Genomic DNA, 21638 nt, shown 5'->3' with positions numbered 1-21638 from the left:
GCAGTGTTATGCATCCAGTTCTTTCACTTCCTGGCTCCAATCCAGATACATCCATTTCTCCTTTCCAGGATGAGTTTCTTTGCGGTGTCACTCATCCATCTCTCGATGATTCCAATCCAAAGGAGCCCTCCACTTCCGAGAGGTCCCCTTATACATCCATTTCTCCGTTCCAGAATGATTTCCATGTCGGTGTTAGTTATCCAGTTCTTGCACCCCATGGTTACAATCCGAAGGAGCTCTCCACTTCCGAGAGGTCTCCTTGTGTTTCCATTATTCCGTTCCACAACGTGAATTTTTCTGGCTTGATGGAGTATGATAAGACCATTTCCAAATGCATTGGTCCGCAAGATGACATTTTAATTCGTGGGTATCACAACTCCATTCCGATACACATATAAATCAAAGATACGATTCATATTCCCCACTATTGGGAATGTAATCACCTATTTCCAGAATTTATTCCAATTAAAGATACATTTTTAATTATGCCTCTGTGTTGGAATCAAAATTACTCCTTGCTGCTAGAAGCCACTAATGCGTCAAAGATTTTCCAACTGATTCCAAAGTCAAATTGGTTCCTTTTCGACAATCAGACTCCAAATTTGAGTATATTGCGGGATTCGAGATTTCCAGGCCATCCTCCAAAATTGAGGTTCCTACGAAACAACTTCATCATCCATGTGTCCAATATTCGTCATTCCAACCATACTCCATCCCAGATAGTTCATTTTAGCAACCACCCAGGTGATAAAGTTCCTGAATTCCATTTACAAATCGGCACATTCCTTGTCGTTTGTAACTCGTACTGGGCTATTCAGAGTTTCAATAAACGAGGTCGATTTCCAATTCCTGATGCAAGCAGAACACGGCGTGATGTACTTTGTTGTACACGTTCATATGAAGCTGCAATCCGGTTCGAAACACTTGCAAAAAGTGTGTTACCATCAGCTAGGTGTTAATTTCGAGTAACTCCACCGACTCCAGATTGGATCAAAGATCGTAAACATTGCAGTTATTCTCCACACTCTGATATCCAGTTTGTCGGCTTCATTCAACGTCCGAGAACCTCTCTCATTATTCCTTTCTACCTGCGAATAGCCACATGTACGTCCGTATCCACTCACCAGGGTTTTTCCAAAGTAAGTGTTGCGCCAGTGGAAACGTTGTCCATTCCAAATATTATTCACGCATTGATTCCATCCAAATGCAAGTTTCATTCTTCCAGTTGGTTGTACTGCTTCCAAAGTACAACTAAAAAATTCTACTCCAGCGAAATATTTTCCATATTTTTATACTATTTCCCGAGTACAAATTCAAGTGCCCGCTTTGAACAATGTTTTCCCATACGGCTGTCCTCTTTCCGAACTACAAGTTCAAGCTCATATTCCAAATTCTTTTCTATTCAGAAATATTTTTCTATCAAAACCACAGCAGTATATCCCGCTTTTCTTTCCTCCAGAAATACCCATATCTGGCATTTTTAATATATATATATATATATAATGTTGGATGACCGTTTGGTCAAACTGAGCGACCGTCTTATGGAGCAGTTGAGTAATCGCCTTATGGACCAATTTAAATCTATGCTCAAAGAAACTGAAAATCGAATTCTCAACGAGTTGGACAGAAAACTTTGTGAATTGCGATCAGATTTAAATGATGTTAATGATCGGGTCCCTCGGGGGAGGCTGAAACCCCTAGAGAGCGCGTCGCAGGTGGCGGATGGCGAATGCTTCCCATATGTGGAGGGTGGCGGATTTACCCATACTTCTCGCATATGGGTGGTAGGAGCGGCTTATAATATAGAAGGACAACTTTAAACCCTTCAGAAGGCAAGGGGAAACCACTGAAGTAATTATTTCCCTTGAAAATCATACAATATGCAAAACGAAAACCAAAATACACGGCCCTCAGTCTCCGGCCAAACGAGGGTGCTAAGAATCCCCGGAGGTAAAAACAACAAGAAGCTGAAAATTGGAACGTGGAATGTCAGAAGTTTGCACGAAGCTGAAAAATTGAAAATACCATTAATGAAATGAATAAGCTCCAAATTGATATACTTGGTGTCAGTGAAACATGGTGGACAGATAGAGGAGAGTTTAAATCCCAAAATGCTATGGTGTATCACTCAGGAAATATGGATGGAATACACAGGAAAGGTGTAGCTATTATAGTCAGAAAAGATATAGCTAATAGTGTAGCTGGCTCGATAGCGATGTCAGATAGAGTAATGATGATAAAAATCACAGGAAAACCATTAAATTTAAACATAATTCAAGTTTATGCACCCACATGTGATGGAAATACCGATGAAGTTGAAAACTTCTACAATGACATCAACGAACTGACAAAAATGACAAATCACATGAAATAACGATTATTCAAGGTGACTTCAATGCCAAAATTGGAAGCGAGAAGGTATATGGTATAACAGGAAAATATGGCTTGGGAGAAAGAAATGATAGAGGAGATAGGCTAATAGAGTTCTGTCAAGAAAATAATCTGACTATTACCAACACACTTTTTTGATTACATCCCCGAAGGCTTTACACGTGGAAATCGCCACAAGATAATAGAGGAAACATAGTACGGAACCAAATCGATTTTATAATCATCAATAGACGTTTTAGATCCTCTGTGACAAAATGTTCAACCTATCCAGGAGCGGACGTACCCTCAGACCACAACCTACTGATGATGAATATGCGAATAAAATTGACAGTAATCCGAAAAAAGAAAACATCCCGTAAATTGAACACGGAGAAACTCAACAATCCAACAACAATAAATTAAATCAAGCACCTCCTAAACCATAAACTTGAAGATATTGATGTGAACGATATGGATAATGTATGACATAACGTCAAAGAGACCATTTGCAATGTAGCAAACAACTCCATAGGAAACAATACAAGCAAAAATCAAGAGGGATGGATGACAGATGAAATCATAAAACTTCGAGAAGAACGAAGCAAGTATAAAAACGTAGATTACGAAAAATATTGGGAAATTAATAAGGAAATCCGCGCTGCGACACGGGCTGCAAACAATGTATTACTGAATCAAAAATGCCGAGAAATTGAACACCTTAAATACATGCATGACTTCAACCTACATAAAAGGTTGAAAGAAACGGCAGGAATTTACAGAAAAATATCTCCAGCCATTCTCCTAGATGAAAATAACCAGCCGGTCTTCGAAGCAACTGAAAAAAAGAATTTATGGAAAAGATATATTAAACAAATGTTCACAGATGAAAATCGATCAGAAAATATAACCGACTTGAATGCTGACGTCCCTGGAACACCTATTACGAGATCTGAGGTGGAACAAGCTCTAACGTCTCTAAAAGACAAGAAAGCAACAGGGCCCGACGAAATCCACTCAGAAATACTGCAATTAATAGACGGAAATAATATACTATTGATAATGGAATTAATTAATCACATATATAATACATGTGAAGCTGCTATGGAAAACTCTCAATTTGGGTTCAAAGAGGCTATGGGTACCCGAGAAGCCCTTCTCTGTATACAAGTACTAGTTCAGAAATATAGAGATGTGCAGAAGGACGTTTTTATATGTTTCATTGACTATGAAAAGGCCTGCACGATAAATTAATGACTATTCTGAGAGACATTGGTATTGAAGAAAAAGAAATAAGATGCATACAAAACCTGTACTGGAATCAGAAAGCCCGGATAGAAGTAAATGGCGAACTAACTGATGCAATATCAATATCTAAGGGGGTCAGACAAGGATGCATCTTATCACCTCTGCTGTTCAACATATACTCACAAAAGATATTTCATGAATCGATTGAAACTGAACACAGAGGTATAAAAGTGCATGGAACATTAATAAATAATATACGTTAGGATTGCAAAAACTATTAGATAGACTTACATGCGTAAGCGAGCTATATGGCCTTAAAATTAATATAAATAAGACAAAATATATTGTAATCAGCAGAAAGGATCAAAATTACAATACAAAACTCAAAATAAAGATGATACAATCGAACGCGTTAAAAACTTTACATACTTGGGAACACTGGTGAACGAACAATGGAACATGTCAAAAGAAATAAAACGTCGTGTGGAGTTAGCCAGGATGCTTTCTACAAATATAAGAAAGTTCTTACTAACCATGACTTGAGTCTCTCGACAAAGAACAGATTCGTAAAATGTTTTATTTTGTCCACATTATTATATGCAGTAGAGGCGTGGACAATAAAAAATGCTGATGAGAAAAAACTTGAAGCCTTCGAAATATGGGTATACCGTCGCATTTTGAAAATACCTTGGACTGCGCGGGTCACAAATGAAGAAGTCTTAAGAAAAATGAATTTGGATCGACAATTGCTGAAATCTGTCAAAAGCCGTAAAATTGCATACCTAGGACATCTCATGAGGAACGATAAGTACAAATTTCTGCAGACCATTATTAAAGGCAATGTTGAAGGAAATCGAGTTCGAGGCAGAAAAGAGTTATCTTGGATTAAAACATCCAGGATTGGACTGGATACAGTAATGAAAGAAATCTAATACACGCTGCAAGAAATAGAGAAGTAATATCACTAACATAACATAAAATGAAGTATATAAAATAAAATGTATAAAGAACATATCTATTATATTGTATGATCGCTTTATATCCGAATACCGGACGTGCAAATAAAGAAGAAGAAGAATGATCGGGTCCATCAGCTTGAGAATGTTCATAATGAAGTTTCATTTATAAAAGCGGACACACAAGATCTTCAAATTCAATTTCTTAGGCAAGAAAATTCACCAGTATACTGTGAGATTCTGGTAAATGGTTTACCCTTCAATATTGATGAGAACTTGCCAAAAATCTTTCAAATTATATGCTGTTCCATAAACATACCTACTACCCAAATCGAAACTATCCATAGACTCCAGAACAGGAACAACACCAAAAAGGTAAATTGGCCTGATGGAGTAATTCTTGTCAAATTGTTGTCGCCTTACGACAAAAATTTCTTCATGAAGGCGATATCTGCATCCAAAAAACAAAACAAAAACAAGCTTACATTAAATTCAATCGGATTCAGTTCAAATTCCCAACAATATGTGAACGAAAACCTCTCAAATACCAATTATCAGTATCTACAAGAAGCCATACACTTAAAGAAAAAAGGACTTATAAAAGCGGCGTATAAATTTCGTGGCATTGTTTATATAAAATCCTACAATAGCGATGATCCAATCTGCATTTGCAACCCTAAAATACTCGACGACTTTCGGAAATTGGGTGAAAATTCTCAAAATGTACCGCAAAACTTCTAGCAACAAAACAATCATAGAATGTCGGATATGTGATTTTACATTTCACTCGTATTTTTACACAGCTAGTTTTATAAAATTTAATTATATTAATTTTTTATATTTTATTTCCATTTTGTTTACTTTAGTTACATTTGCTAATAATTCTTCTCATTTTATATGCGCTTCTGATGCCCCTTTCTCTAATGTCTTCTTTATTGATGACTAAATCAAATAACACAAATAGAGATTCCAAAGACGCAACTTATAACATTGTAAGAATACTTAGCAAGCAACGCAAAGGAATTAAACTTAGTTACATAAATGCCCAAAGTTTAGTTAAAAAACAGACGAGTTTAAATACAGTTTTTGAGAATTCGAGCATTGATATAATATGCATTTCTGAAACATGGTTTAGTTATTTTATTCCCGATAGATTCTTTAATCTACATGGTTACAAAGTGTTCAGATCAGATAGGGAACGTCGTGGGGGTGGTGTAGAATTTTTTGCAAAATTCCGCCTCAAGTCCAATGTGAATGATGATATTGAACATATTTTTATTGACTTTAAGTCTAATAATAACAAAATGCTTATTGGTTGCATCTATCGGCCCAACAATACCATTGATTTTGGCCAGATCCACAATATTCTGGGAAACGTATCGCTTGGATATAATGATGTAATCATCGCAGGAGATTTTAACTCAAATATTCTCACTGACTCCTTCTTAACAAATAGTATGCTTTCACTAGGTCTATATCCCACTAATAGCGCTAACCCTACACACTTTTCTTCATCTGCCAGCACTCTCCTTGATTTGTTCTTTGTTAATAACCACAATAATATCCTTCTTTATGATCAGGTTTCCGCTCCTTGTTTTTCGAAACATGATTTGATATTTCTTCTCGTTTATGGATTACAAAAACATAAATTACAGCAACTTAGAGAACAGATTCAACCAAATCAATTGGATGGGGATGTACTCATTAATTAATATTGAGCAACAACTTGACTTTCTGCAAGTCAATATTCTTTCTCTGTACAATGCTACCGTTCCGGTCAAGATAAAAAGAACCACCTCAAATCATAAACCTTGGTTTAATTTCCATATCAAATCAGCCATCATAGATTCCAGATGGAAACGATTTAAAATTTCAGATCTATATGCTGATTTTCGTGCTGCGAGAAGAACAGTCAACAATTTAATTTCTACAGCAAAAAATATTATTATTTCAATCGATTTAGCTCAGCTGTTGATTGCAAAAGTAAATGGAATATTATTAATGAAATTGATGTCGGAAAGTCTAATGTTTATGACACTTGCCATAGTGATGCTTATGAACTCAACAGAATATCTGTCAATATTCCAACTATTCTGGCCGATCGATCTTTCTGTGCCACTAATGATGATACACTAATTCGTGAGATAGATTTTGGTTTCCGTTGTGTATCATGCTATGAAACTCTTAAATGGTTTGATGAAATTAAATCAAACGCCGTTGGTCCCGATGGGATAGATCCTAAGTTTATAAGGATACTTCTTCCTCGTTTATTACCATATATTACATTCCTCTTCAATAATATATTAACATCTAGCACTTTTCCGACATTATGGAAGCATGCCAAGATTATTACTGTAGCCAAATCGAATAAGGAATATCGGCCAATTGCGATATTGTGCTACATTTCTAAAATCTTTGAGAAGATTGTTCATAAACAAATCATGAACTATCTTCATAAAGAGTCCCTGCTAACTAGTGTTCAGTCTGGGTTTCGTGCGGGCCACAGCAGTATTACTGCCCTGCTAGAGGTTTCTGAGTCGATTTGGGCCGAAATTGATGAAAATGAAGTATACTTTCTTGCTCTTCTTGACCATTCGAAAGCTTTCGATACTGTCGATCACCAAAATTTGTGTATAAAACTACATCCATTTTTCAGTTTTTCTGCCTCATCGATAAAACTAATAATGGCTTATCTTACTAATCGGTCACAATCAGTATGCACAGGTACTTCGAAAAATCCACCACTGCCATTGGATAAAGGTGTCCCTCAAGGCTCTATTATCGGGCCCCTTTTATTTTCTATGTATGCGAACGATCTTCCTTCTCAATTGGTTCACAGTCGTGTCCATATGTATGCAGACGACACGTCGCGACGTGCAGATCTACTTAAGTAGCCATCAAGGTGATATCAATGAGTCTATTGACAAATTAAACTACGATCTACATCGTGTCTATGTTTGGGCCAGGGCAAATGGTTTGCTGTTAAATCCCAGTAAATCAAAATGCCTGATAATACATAAAAATAAGAAATTGTCAATACAAGACATTAATATATTTGTTAATAACGAACGGGTAGATATAGTTCCCAGTGCTAAAAATTTAGGTGTAGTGTTCAACAAATCTCTTAACTGGGAAAACCATGTCAATTTGATCGTTAGGCAGACCTTTGCAAAGCTACGAACACTTTGGGTAACACACTCGTTTACAACACTCAACATACGTTGTCTTCTCTCTAAAACCTATCTGATTCCTAGATTACTTTATGGTAGCGAACTTTTTGCAAATTGTGATGCGACAAGTCTCCGCAATTTAATAGTAGAATTCAATAGCGTTATTAGATATGTGTATGGCTTGAGAAGGTCGCAGCGTGTCTGTCAATATACCACTTCCCTGTATGGAGTAAGTTTCAAAGCGCTTCTCAGTATTAAATCTTTGCAATCTTCATCTTTATAAAAGGCTAAAATTCGGTAGGTCAAATAGAGTCTGGTCTCTGAGTGGCAGTTCTATATCGGAACTATACGTCTTTGGAATACTCTTCCATATAATTTTCGGGGCATCAGTAACGTATTTACCTTTAAAAATAAATTAAAAGATTATTTTTCTCACTTAATAGGACAATAATTGTTGAACTGTTTTGTTTTGTAATTTTTATTTTATAAAAACAAGCCTACATTAAATTCAATCGGATTCAGTTCAAATTCCCAGCAATATGTGAACGAAAACCTCTCAAATACCAATTATCAGTATCTAAAAGAAGCCATACACTTAAAGAAAAAAGGACTTATAAAAGCGGCGTATTCATTTCGTGGCATTGTTTATATAAAATCCTACAATAGCGATGATCCAATCTGCATTTGCAACCCTAAAATACTCTACGACTTTCGGAAATTGGGTGAAAATTCTCAGAATGTACCGCAAAACATCTAGCAACAAAACAATCATAGAATGTCGGATATGTGATTTTACATTTCACTCGTGTTTTTACACAGCTAGTTTTATAAAATTTAATTATATTAATTTTTTATATTTTATTTCCATTTTGTTTACTTTAGTTACATTTGCTAATAATTCTTCTCATTTTATATGCGCTTCTGATGCCCCTTTCTCTAATGTCTTCTTTATTGATGACTCAATCAAATAACACAAATAGAGATTCCAAAGACGCAACTTATAACATTGTAAGAATACTTAGCAAGCAACGCAAAGGAATTAAACTTTGTTACATAAATGCCCAAAGTTAAGTTAATAAAACAGACGAGTTTAAATACATTTTTGAGAATTCGAGCCTTGATATAATATGCATTTCTGAAACATGGTTTAGTTATTTTATTCCCGATAGATTCATTAATCTACATGGTTACAAAGTGTTCAGATCAGATAGGGAACGTCGTGGGGGTGGTGTAGAATTTTTTGCAAAATTACGCCTCAAGTCCAGTGTGAATGATGATATTGAACATATTTTTATTGACTTTAAGTCTAATAATAACAAAATGCTTATTGGTTGCATCTATCGGCCCAACAATACCATTGATTTTGGCCAGCTCCACAATATTCTGGGAAACGTATCGCTTGGATATAATGATGTAATCATCGCAGGAGATTTTAACTCAAATATTCTCACTGACTCCTTCTTAACAAATAGTATTATTTCACTTGGTCTATATCCCACTAATAGCGCTAACCCTACACACTTTTCTTCATCTGCCAGCACTCTCCTTGATTTGTTCTTTGTTAATAACCACAATAATATCCTTCTTTATGATCAGGTTTCCGCTCCTTGTTTTTCGAAACATGATTTGATATTTCTGGCTTATTATTTCAACACTCCCATAGATGATGGATGCTTCTCGTTTATGGATTACAAAAACATAAATTACAGCAACTTAGAGAACAGATTCAACCAAATCAATTGGATGGGGATGTACTCATTAATTAATATTGAGCAACAACTTGACTTTCTGCAAGTCAATATTCTTTCTCTGTACAATGCTACCGTTCCGGTCAAGATAAAAAGAACCACCTCAAATCATAAACCTTGGTTTAATTTCCATATCAAATCGGCCATCATAGATTCCAGATGGAAACGATTTAAAATTTCAGATCTATATGCTGATTTTCGTGCTGCGAGAAGAACAGTCAACAATTTAATTTCTACAGCAAAAAATATTATTATTTCAATCGATTTAGCTCAGCTGTTGATTGCAAAAGTAAATGGAATATTATTAATGAAGTTGATGTCGGAAAGTCTAATGTTATTGACACTTGCCATAGTGATGCTTATGAACTCAACAGAATATTTGTCAATATTCCAACTATTCTGGCCGATCGATCTTTCTGTGCCACTAATGATGATACACTAATTCGTGAGAGAGATTTTGGTTTCCGTTGTGTATCATGTTATGAAACTCTGAAATGTTTTGATGAAATTAAATCAAACGCCGTTGGTCCCGATGGGATAGATCCTAAGTTTATAAGGATACTTCTTCCTCGTTTATTACCATATATTACATTCCTCTTCAATAATATATTAACATCTAGCACTTTTCCGACATTATGGAAGCATGCCAAGGTTATTACTGTAGCCAAATCGAATAAGGAATATCGGCCAATTGCGATATTGTGCTACATTTCTAAAATCTTTGAGAAGATTGTTCATAAACAAATCATGAACTATCTTCATAAAGATTCCCTGCTAACTAGTGTTCAGTCTGGGTTTCGTGTGGGCCACAGCAGTATTACAGTCCTGCTAGAGGTTTCTGAGTCGATTTGGGCCGAAATTGATGAAAATGAAGTATACTTTCTTGCTCTTCTTGACCATTCGAAAGCTTTCGATACTGTCGATCACCAAAATTTGTGTATAAAACTACATCCATTTTTCAGTTTTTCTGCCTTATCGATAAAACTAATAATGTCTTATCTTACTAATCGGTCACAATCAGTATACACAGGTACTTCGAAAAATCCACCACTGCCAGTGGATAAAGGTGTCCCTCAAGGCTCTATTATCGGGCCCCTTTTATTTTCTATGTATGCGAACGATCTTCCTTCTCAATTGGTTCACAGTCGTGTCCATATGTATGCAGACGATACGTCGCGACGTGCAGATCTACTTAAGTAGCCATCAAGGTGATATCAATGAGTCTATTGAAAAATTAAACTACGATCTACATCGTGTCTATGTTTGGGCCAGGGCAAATGGTTTGCTGTTAAATCCCAGTAAATCAAAATGATAATACATAAAAATAAGAAATTGTCAATACAAGACATTAATATATTTGTTAATAACGAACGGGTAGATATAGTTCCCAGTGCTAAAAATTTAGGTGTAGTGTTCAACAAATCTCTTAACTGGGAAAACCATGTCAATTTGATCGTTAGGCAGACCTTTGCAAAGCTACGAACCCCTTGGGTAACACACTCGTTTACAACACTCAACATACGTTGTCTTCTCTCTAAAACCTATCTGATTCCTAGATTACTTTATGGTAGCGAACTTTTTGCAAATTGTGATGCGACAAGTCTCCGCAATTTAATAGTAGAATTCAATAGCGTTATTAGATATGTGTATGGCTTGAGAAGGTCGCAGCGTGTCTGTCAATATACCACTTCCCTGTATGGAGTAAGTTTCAAAGCGCTTCTCAGTATTAAATCTTTGCAATCTTTATCTTTATAAAAGGCTAAAATTCGGTAGGTCAAATAGAGTCTGGTCTCTGAGTGGCAGTTCTATATCGGAACTATACGTCTTTGGAATACTCTTCCATATAATTTTCGGGGCATCAGTAACGTATTTACCTTTAAAAATGAATAAAAAGATTATTTTTCTCACTTAATAGAACAATAATTGTTGAACTGTTTTGTTTTGTAATTTTTATTTTATAAAAACAAGCCTACATTAAATTCAATCGGATTCAGTTCAAATTCCCAACAATATGTGAACGAAAACCTCTCAAATACCAATTATCAGTATCTACAAGAAGCCATACACTTAAAGAAAAAAGGACTTATAAAAGCGGCGTATAAATTTCGTGGCATTGTTTATATAAAATCCTACAATAGCGATGATCCAATCTGCATTTGCAACCCTAAAATACTCGACGACTTTCGGAAATTGGGTGAAAATTCTCAAAATGTACCGCAAAACTTCTAGCAACAAAACAATCATAGAATGTCGGATATGTGATTTTACATTTCACTCGTGTTTTTACACAGCTAGTTTTATAAAATTTAATTATATTAATTTTTTATATTTTATTTCCATTTTGTTTACTTTAGTTACATTTTCTAATAATTCTTCTCATTTTATATGCGCTTCTGATGCCCCTTTCTCTAATGTCTTCTTTATTGATGACTCAATCAAATAACACAAATAGAGATTCCAAAGACGCAACTTATAACATTGTAAGAATACTTAGCAAGCAACGCAAAGGAATTAAACTTTGTTACATAAATGCCCAAAGTTTAGTTAATAAAACAGACGAGTTTAAATACATTTTTGAGAATTCGAGCGTTGATATAATATGCATTTCTGAAACATGGTTTAGTTATTTTATTCCCGATAGATTCATTAATCTACATGGTTACAAAGTGTTCAGATCAGATAGGGAACGTCGTGGGGGTGGTGTAGAATTTTTTGCAAAATTCCGCCTCAAGTCCAATGTCAATGATGATATTGAACATATTTTTATTGACTTTAAGTCTAATAATAATAAAATGCTTATTGGTTGCATCTATCGGCCCAACAATACCATTGATTTTGGCCAGCTCCACAATATTCTGGGAAACGTATCGCTTGGATATAATGATGTAATCATCGCAGGAGATTTTAACTCAAATATTCTCACTGACTCCTTCTTAACAAATAGTATGCTTTCACTAGGTCTATATCCCACTAATAACGCTCACCCTACACACTTTTCTTCATCTGCCAGCACTCTCCTTGATTTGTTCTTTGTTAATAACCACAATAATATCCTTCTTTATGATCAGGTTTCCGCTCCTTGTTTTTCGAAACATGATTTGATATTTCTAGCTTATTATTTCAACACTCCAATAGATGATGGATGCTTCTCGTTTATGGATTACAAAAACGTAAATTACAGCAACTTACAGAACAGATTCAACCAAATCAATTGGATGGAGATGTACTCATTAATTAATATTGAGCAACAACTTGACTTTCTGCAAGTCAATATTTTTTCTTTGTACAATGCTACCGTTCCGGTCAAGATAAAAAGAACCACCTCAAATCATAAACCTTGGTTTAATTTCCATATCAAATCAGCCATCATAGATAGAGACAAAGCAAATTCCAGATGGAAACGATTTAAAACTTCAGATCTATATGCTGATTTTCGTGCTGCGAGAAGAACAGTCAACAATTTAATTTATACAGCAAAAAATATTATTATTTCAATCGATTTAGCTCAGCTGTTGATTGCAAAAGTAAATGGAATATTATTAATGAAATTGATGTCGGAAAGTCTAATGTTAATGATACTTGCCATAGTGATGCTGATGAACTCAACAGAATATTTGTCAATATTCCAACTATTCTGGCCGATTGATCTTTCTGTGCCACTAATGATGATACACTAATTCGTGAGAGCGATTTTGGTTTCCGTTGTGTATCATGTTATCAAACTCCTAAATGTTTTGATGAAATTAAATCAAACGCCGTTGATACAGCCCTGCTAGAGGTTTCTGAGTCGATTTGGGCCGAAATTGATGAAAATGAAGTATACTTTCTTGCTCTTCTTGACCATTCGAAAGCTTTCGATACTGTCGATCACCAAAATTTGTGTATAAAACTACATCCATTTTTCAGTTTTTCTGCCTTATCGATAAAACTAATAATGTCTTATCTTACTAATCGGTCACAATCAGTATACACAGGTACTTCGAAAAATCCACCACTGCCAGTGGATAAAGGTGTCCCTCAAGGCTCTATTATCGGGCCCCTTTCATTTTCTATGTATGCGAACGATCTTCCTTCTCAATTGGTTCACAGTCGTGTCCATATGTATGCAGACGATACGTCGCGACGTGCAGATCTACTTAAGTAGCCATCAAGGTGATATCAATGAGTCTATTGAAAAATTAAACTACGATCTACATCGTGTCTATGTTTGGGCCAGGGCAAATGGTTTGCTGTTAAATCCCAGTAAATCAAAATGATAATACATAAAAATAAGAAATTGTCAATACAAGACATTAATATATTTGTTAATAACGAACGGGTAGATATAGTTCCCAGTGCTAAAAATTTAGGTGTAGTGTTCAACAAATCTCTTAACTGGGAAAACCATGTCAATTTGATCGTTAGGCAGACCTTTGCAAAGCTACGAACCCCTTGGGTAACACACTCGTTTACAACACTCAACATACGTTGTCTTCTCTCTAAAACCTATCTGATTCCTAGATTACTTTATGGTAGCGAACTTTTTGCAAATTGTGATGCGACAAGTCTCCGCAATTTAATAGTAGAATTCAATAGCGTTATTAGATATGTGTATGGCTTGAGAAGGTCGCAGCGTGTCTGTCAATATACCACTTCCCTGTATGGAGTAAGTTTCAAAGCGCTTCTCAGTATTAAATCTTTGCAATCTTTATCTTTATAAAAGGCTAAAATTCGGTAGGTCAAATAGAGTCTGGTCTCTGAGTGGCAGTTCTATATCGGAACTATACGTCTTTGGAATACTCTTCCATATAATTTTCGGGGCATCAGTAACGTATTTACCTTTAAAAATGAATAAAAAGATTATTTTTCTCACTTAATAGAACAATAATTGTTGAACTGTTTTGTTTTGTAATTTTTATTTTATAAAAACAAGCCTACATTAAATTCAATCGGATTCAGTTCAAATTCCCAACAATATGTGAACGAAAACCTCTCAAATACCAATTATCAGTATCTACAAGAAGCCATACACTTAAAGAAAAAAGGACTTATAAAAGCGGCGTATAAATTTCGTGGCATTGTTTATATAAAATCCTACAATAGCGATGATCCAATCTGCATTTGCAACCCTAAAATACTCGACGACTTTCGGAAATTGGGTGAAAATTCTCAAAATGTACCGCAAAACTTCTAGCAACAAAACAATCATAGAATGTCGGATATGTGATTTTACATTTCACTCGTGTTTTTACACAGCTAGTTTTATAAAATTTAATTATATTAATTTTTTATATTTTATTTCCATTTTGTTTACTTTAGTTACATTTTCTAATAATTCTTCTCATTTTATATGCGCTTCTGATGCCCCTTTCTCTAATGTCTTTTTTATTGATGACTCAATCAAATAACACAAATAGAGATTCCAAAGACGCAACTTATAACATTGTAAGAATACTTAGCAAGCAACGCAAAGGAATTAAACTTTGTTACATAAATGCCCAAAGTTTAGTTAATAAAACAGACGAGTTTAAATACATTTTTGAGAATTCGAGCGTTGATATAATATGCATTTCTGAAACATGGTTTAGTTATTTTATTCCCGATAGATTCATTAATCTACATGGTTACAAAGTGTTCAGATCAGATAGGGAACGTCGTGGGGGTGGTGTAGAATTTTTTGCAAAATTCCGCCTCAAGTCCAATGTCAATGATGATATTGAACATATTTTTATTGACTTTAAGTCTAATAATAATAAAATGCTTATTGGTTGCATCTATCGGCCCAACAATACCATTGATTTTGGCCAGCTCCACAATATTCTGGGAAACGTATCGCTTGGATATAATGATGTAATCATCGCAGGAGATTTTAACTCAAATATTCTCACTGACTCCTTCTTAACAAATAGTATGCTTTCACTAGGTCTATATCCCACTAATAACGCTCACCCTACACACTTTTCTTCATCTGCCAGCACTCTCCTTGATTTGTTCTTTGTTAATAACCACAATAATATCCTTCTTTATGATCAGGTTTCCGCTCCTTGTTTTTCGAAACATGATTTGATATTTCTAGCTTATTATTTCAACACTCCAATAGATGATGGATGCTTCTCGTTTATGGATTACAAAAACGTAAATTACAGCAACTTACAGAACAGATTCAACCAAATCAATTGGATGGAGATGTACTCATTAATTAATATTGAGCAACAACTTGACTTTCTGCAAGTCAATATTTTTTCTTTGTACAATGCTACCGTTCCGGTCAAGATAAAAAGAACCACCTCAAATCATAAACCTTGGTTTAATTTCCATATCAAATCAGCCATCATAGATAGAGACAAAGCAAATTCCAGATGGAAACGATTTAAAACTTCAGATCTATATGCTGATTTTCGTGCTGCGAGAAGAACAGTCAACAATTTAATTTATACAGCAAAAAATATTATTATTTCAATCGATTTAGCTCAGCTGTTGATTGCAAAAGTAAATGGAATATTATTAATGAAATTGATGTCGGAAAGTCTAATGTTAATGATACTTGCCATAGTGATGCTGATGAACTCAACAGAATATTTGTCAATATTCCAACTATTCTGGCCGATTGATCTTTCTGTGCCACTAATGATGATACACTAATTCGTGAGAGCGATTTTGGTTTCCGTTGTGTATCATGTTATCAAACTCCTAAATGTTTTGATGAAATTAAATCAAACGCCGTTGATCCCGATGGGATAGATCCTAAGTTTATAAGGATACTTCTTCCTCGTTTATTACCATATATTACATTCCTCTTCAATAATATATTAACATCTAGCACTTTTCCGACATTATGGAAGCATGCCAAGATTATTACTGTAGCCAAATCGAATAAGGAATATCGGCCAATTGCGATATTGTGCTACATTTCTAAAATCTTTGAGAAGATTGTTCATAAACAAATCATGAACTATCTTCATAAAGAGTCCCTGCTAACTAGTGTTCAGTCTGGGTTTCGTGCGGGCCACAGCAGTATTACTGCCCTGCTAGAGGTTTCTAAGTCGATTTGGGCCGAAATTGATGAAAATGAAGTATACTTTCTTTCTCTTCTTGACCATTCGAAAGCTTTCGATACTGTCGATCACCAAAATTTGTGTTTAAAACTACATCCATTTTTCAGTTTTTCTGCCTCATCGATAAAACTAATAATGTCTTATCTTACTAATCGGTCACAATCAGTATACACAGGTACTCCACCACTGCCAGTGGATAAAGTTGTCCCTCAAGGCTCTGTTATCGGGCCCCTTTTATTTTCTATGTATGCGAACGATCTTCCTTCTCAATTGGTTCACAGTCGTGTCCATATGTATGCAGACGACACGTCGCGACGTGAAGATCTACTTAAGTAGCCATCAAGGTGATATGAATGAGTCTATTGAAAAATTAAACTACGATCTACATCGTGTCTATGTTTGGGCCAGGGCAAATGGTTTGCTGTTAAATCCCAGTAAATCAAAATGCCTGATAATACATAAAAATAAGAAATTGTCAATACAAGACATTAATATATTTGTTAATAACGAACGGGTAGATATAGTTCCCAGAGCTAAAAAATTAGGTGTAGTGTTCAACAAATCTCTTAACTGGGAAAACCATTTCAATTTGATCGTTAGGCAGACCTTTGCAAAGCTACGAACACTTTGGGTAACACACTCGTTTACACCACTCAACATACGTTGTCTTCTCTCTAAAACCTATCTGATTCCTGGATTAGTCTCCGCAATTTAATAGTAGAATTCAATAGCGTTATTAGATATGTGTATGGCTTGAGAAGGTCGCAGCGTGTCTGTCAATATATCACTTCCCTGTATGGAGTAAGTTTCAAAGCGCTTCTCAGTATTAAATCTTTGTATTCTTTATCTTTATAAAAGGCTAAAATTCGGTAGGTCAAATAGAGGAAGGAATATTATACCACTGAGGTGACGTAGTCTGGTCTCTGAGTGGCAGTTCTATATCGGAACTATACGTCTTTGGAATACTCTTCCATATAATTTACGGGGCATCAGTAACGTATTTACCTTTAAAAATAAATTAAAAGATTATTTTTCTCACTTAATAGAACAATAATTGTTGAACTGTTTTGTTTTGTAATTTTTATTTTATAAATTATCTTTTTTTAAATTAAATTTTAACTTACATTTTGCTTTTTGAAACCTTACTTAATATGTGTTTTTCATATATTAAAATAAGTCGGATCAATTTTGCAATTAAAAACCTGCACTTAAAATTATTAGACATTGGCACGTTCTTACATCTTGTCTTTAAAATCCATTTTTGTTATACCTTAGTTTAAGAAAAGTAAGGAATAAAGTTCGAATTACAAGGGATTTGTTATTACATCTTCCATTTAAAGTAAATGTTATTTTTTTGTAAAAATATGGCAATATCAAGCAAAAAATCTGTATACCTAAAGTTTTCTCAAATCTGATTGGTTGATTTGCACTTGCTGCCAATTTTTTCTTGCTTTTGGTGCAGCATACGCTCGGGGGCAGTTTAAATTTTAAGAGGAACACAAAGTTCCTTTTAATTTTTCTGACACTTATTCTTAAAGCAAATATGTAAGAATAAAAAATGGGTTATCTGACCGATAACGGCTAATATTTAACTACAGAAAGGATGTAATAAATAAATAAATATATATATATATATATATATATATATATATATATATATATATATATATATATATATACTAGCAAAATGCCCGCTACTTCGTATGCGGAAAGCATATAAAAAACAAATAAACAATATATAATATGGAAATGACAAACACTGAAAATTTGGTCGCACTAATACCAATTTTAATCAATATTTATTTTTATCTTAGTACTGTACGTACCCTTTAAGTTCGATTTTCAAAAAGATCAGCCGTATCTCACCCTTACACATTAACAGCGAGATCAACGTTGCACACCAATACACACCCTAACTCCAAAAAATAAAAATTCCAGCACTGTCCCTACACCCAAAAACAAATTGAGTACCATTAAATAATTTTCGTATACTTATACATTAATACAAAATAATTACAGTAAATTCCATAATAGTTACAGTATTTCCAAATCTCAAGATTCCAGCTGTATCCGTTCGTCCAATTCCAAATTGTACCAAACTTAGTATCAAGTCAAACTCTTCGTATCCATAAGTAAGATTTTCCAAAACTACCTCAATCCTTCACTTTAGTAGTAATCTTACTTCCAAATTTCAGGATTCAAACTCTATCCGTTAAACCAAATTAAAATTGTACAAAATTTAGAACAATTTAGAATTTTCGTACCAATTTTCAAAACTTCCTCAACGCAACAGGGCTACAATAATCATACTTTCAAATTGCAAGATTCCACCGCTATCCGTTCACCTACATACAAATTGTATTAAATTTAGTACCATAAGTTTGCTTTTTCAAAACAACCTGAATCCTACTCTTAATTCCAAATTTCAGGATTCCAGCTCTATTAATTCACCAGAATCCAAATTGTATCAAATTTAGTACCATTTCATTCCCAAACAAAATTATATTGTACCATATTTAGTACTTCTCGTACCCATACGTACGACTTTTCAAAATTTCCTCAATACTACACTCCTACAGTAATCTTAATTCCAACACTATCCGTTTACTAAAATTCAAATTGTACCAAATTTAGTGGTTTTCGTACCCATAAGTACGAATTTCCAAACTACCTCAATTCTACTGTCCGGCAGTAATCTTAGTTCCGTTGATCCAAATCCAAATTGTACCAAATTTAGTACCATTTAGTACTTTTCGTACCCAAAGGTACGAATTTCCAAAACAATCTCAATCCTACACCCCTAGAGTAATCTTAATTCAAAACTTTAGGATTCCATCTCTATCCGTTCACCCAAATCCAAATTTATTACTGCTCGTAATCATAAAAACGAACTTCCAAAGCCATATCCTTATTTCAACGCCATTTCCCAACCTTGATTCCCATACCAAATTTGAAGATTCTAGCTTTATCCATTAAAAATATGCAATTGGTACCAAATTTAGAAACTTTTAGTACTTTTCGTACACTTATAGGTCGAGTTTCTAAATACCCTTTGGTACATCTTCCTAACTCTCCACCAATGACCACTCTTTCAAAATTTCAGAATTCTAGCTCTTCGCGTTTGCCTAATACAATGGATTCCATATTTAGTACACTTTAGCACTTTTCGTACCTTTCTACGACGAATTTCCAAAAACCCCTTTACACAAAAACAAATTGTACCAAATTCTGTACAATTCGATTTTCCAAAACAACCTTAATCCTTCACTTAAACAGTAACCATAATTCCAAATAACAGGATTCCAGCGCTATCCGTGCACTCAAATCCAAGTTGTACCATTTGGTACATTTCGTACCCATAAGTACGAATTTCAAAAACTACTTCCATCTCAATCTTATACTCCAACAGCAGTCTGACCGAATTCCAGGATTCCAAATTGTATCACAGGTAGTACCACTTAGTAATTTTCGTACCCTTACTACCTCAGTCCTACACTCCAATAGTTATCCTAATTTCAAATTTCAGGACTCAAACACTATCCGTCACCCAAATCCAAATTCTACTCTATAGCCTACCGCGAACGGGTTTCAAATTCTAACTCTTTCCGTTTACTAAAATTCATACTTTAAATTAAAATAAATAAAATTAAAATACTTAAAATTCAGGATTCCAGTTCTATCCGTTCACCCAAATCCAAATTGTAATAAATTTAGTACCATTTAGTACTATTCGTACACATAAGTACGAATTTCCAAAATTTCCCCAATCCTATGCTCCAACAATAATCTCAATTTCAAATTTCAGGATTCCAGCTCTGTCCGTTCACTCGAATCCCTATTGTACCAAATTTAGCACTTTTCGAACACATAAGTACGACTTTCCAAAACCACCCTCATATCTCAGTCCTACACTTCACAGTAATCTTAATTCCAAATTTCAGGTTTCCATCTACATACATACGTTCACCCAAATCCAAATTGCACTAAATTTAGTACCATTTAGTACTTTTCGTACCCATAAGTACGAATTTTCAAAACTACCTAAATTCTACACCCCACCAGTAATCTCAATTCCAAATTTCGAGATTCCAACTATATCCGTTCACCCAAATCCCCATTGTCCCAAATTTAGTACTTCTCATTAACATAAGTAAGAATTTCCAAAACTTCCCCAGTCCTACACTCCAACCGTAATATCAATTCCAAATTTCAGGAATCCAGCTCTATCCGTTCACCCAAATCCAAATTGTACTAAATTTAGTACCATTTAGTACTTTTCGTACACTCAAGTTTCCAAAAACCCTTTGGTGCATATTTCTTACTCTTCATCAGTGATCCTCAGTCCAAATTTGAGGAATCAAACTCTATCCGTTCACCCAAATCGAAACTGTACCAAATTTAGTGCTATATAGTATTTTTCGTACCCTATGTACGAATTTCCAAAACTTCCACAATACTAAACTCCACCAGTAATCTCAGTTCCAAATTTCGAGATTCCAGAGCTATCCGTTCACCCAAATACCCATTATACAAAATTTAGTTCCATTTAGTACTTTCCGTACACATAAGTACTAATTTCCAAAACCACCCTCATATCTCAATCCTACACTTCAACAGTAATATTAATTCCAAATTTCAGGTTTCCAGCTCTTTCCTTTCACCCAAATCTAAATTGTACTAAATTTAGTACCATTTAGTACTATTCGTACACATAAATATGAATTTCCAAAATTTCCCCAATCCTATGCTCCAACAATAATCTCAATTTCAAATTTCAGGATTCCAGCTCTGTCCGTTCACTCGAATCCCTATTGTACCAAATTTAGTACTTTTCGAACACATAAGTACGAATTTCCAAAACCACCCTCATATCTCAGTCCTACACTTCACAGTAATCTTAATTCCAAATTTCAGGTTTCCAGCTCTACGTTCACCCAAATCCAAATTGCACTAAATTTAGTACCATTTAGTACTTTTCGTACCCATAAGTACGAATTTTCAAAACTACCTCAATCCTACACCCCACCAGTAATCTCAATTCCAAATTTCGAGATTCCAGCTTTTATCCGATCACCCAAATCCCCATTGTATCAAATTTAGTACCATTTAGTACTT

This window comes from Musca autumnalis, unplaced genomic scaffold (assembly GCF_047663935.1).
Source record: "Musca autumnalis isolate F117 unplaced genomic scaffold, ASM4766393v1 scaffold_52, whole genome shotgun sequence".
Lineage (NCBI taxonomy): Eukaryota > Metazoa > Arthropoda > Insecta > Diptera > Muscidae > Musca > Musca autumnalis.
This window is presented reverse-complemented; position numbering follows the sequence as displayed.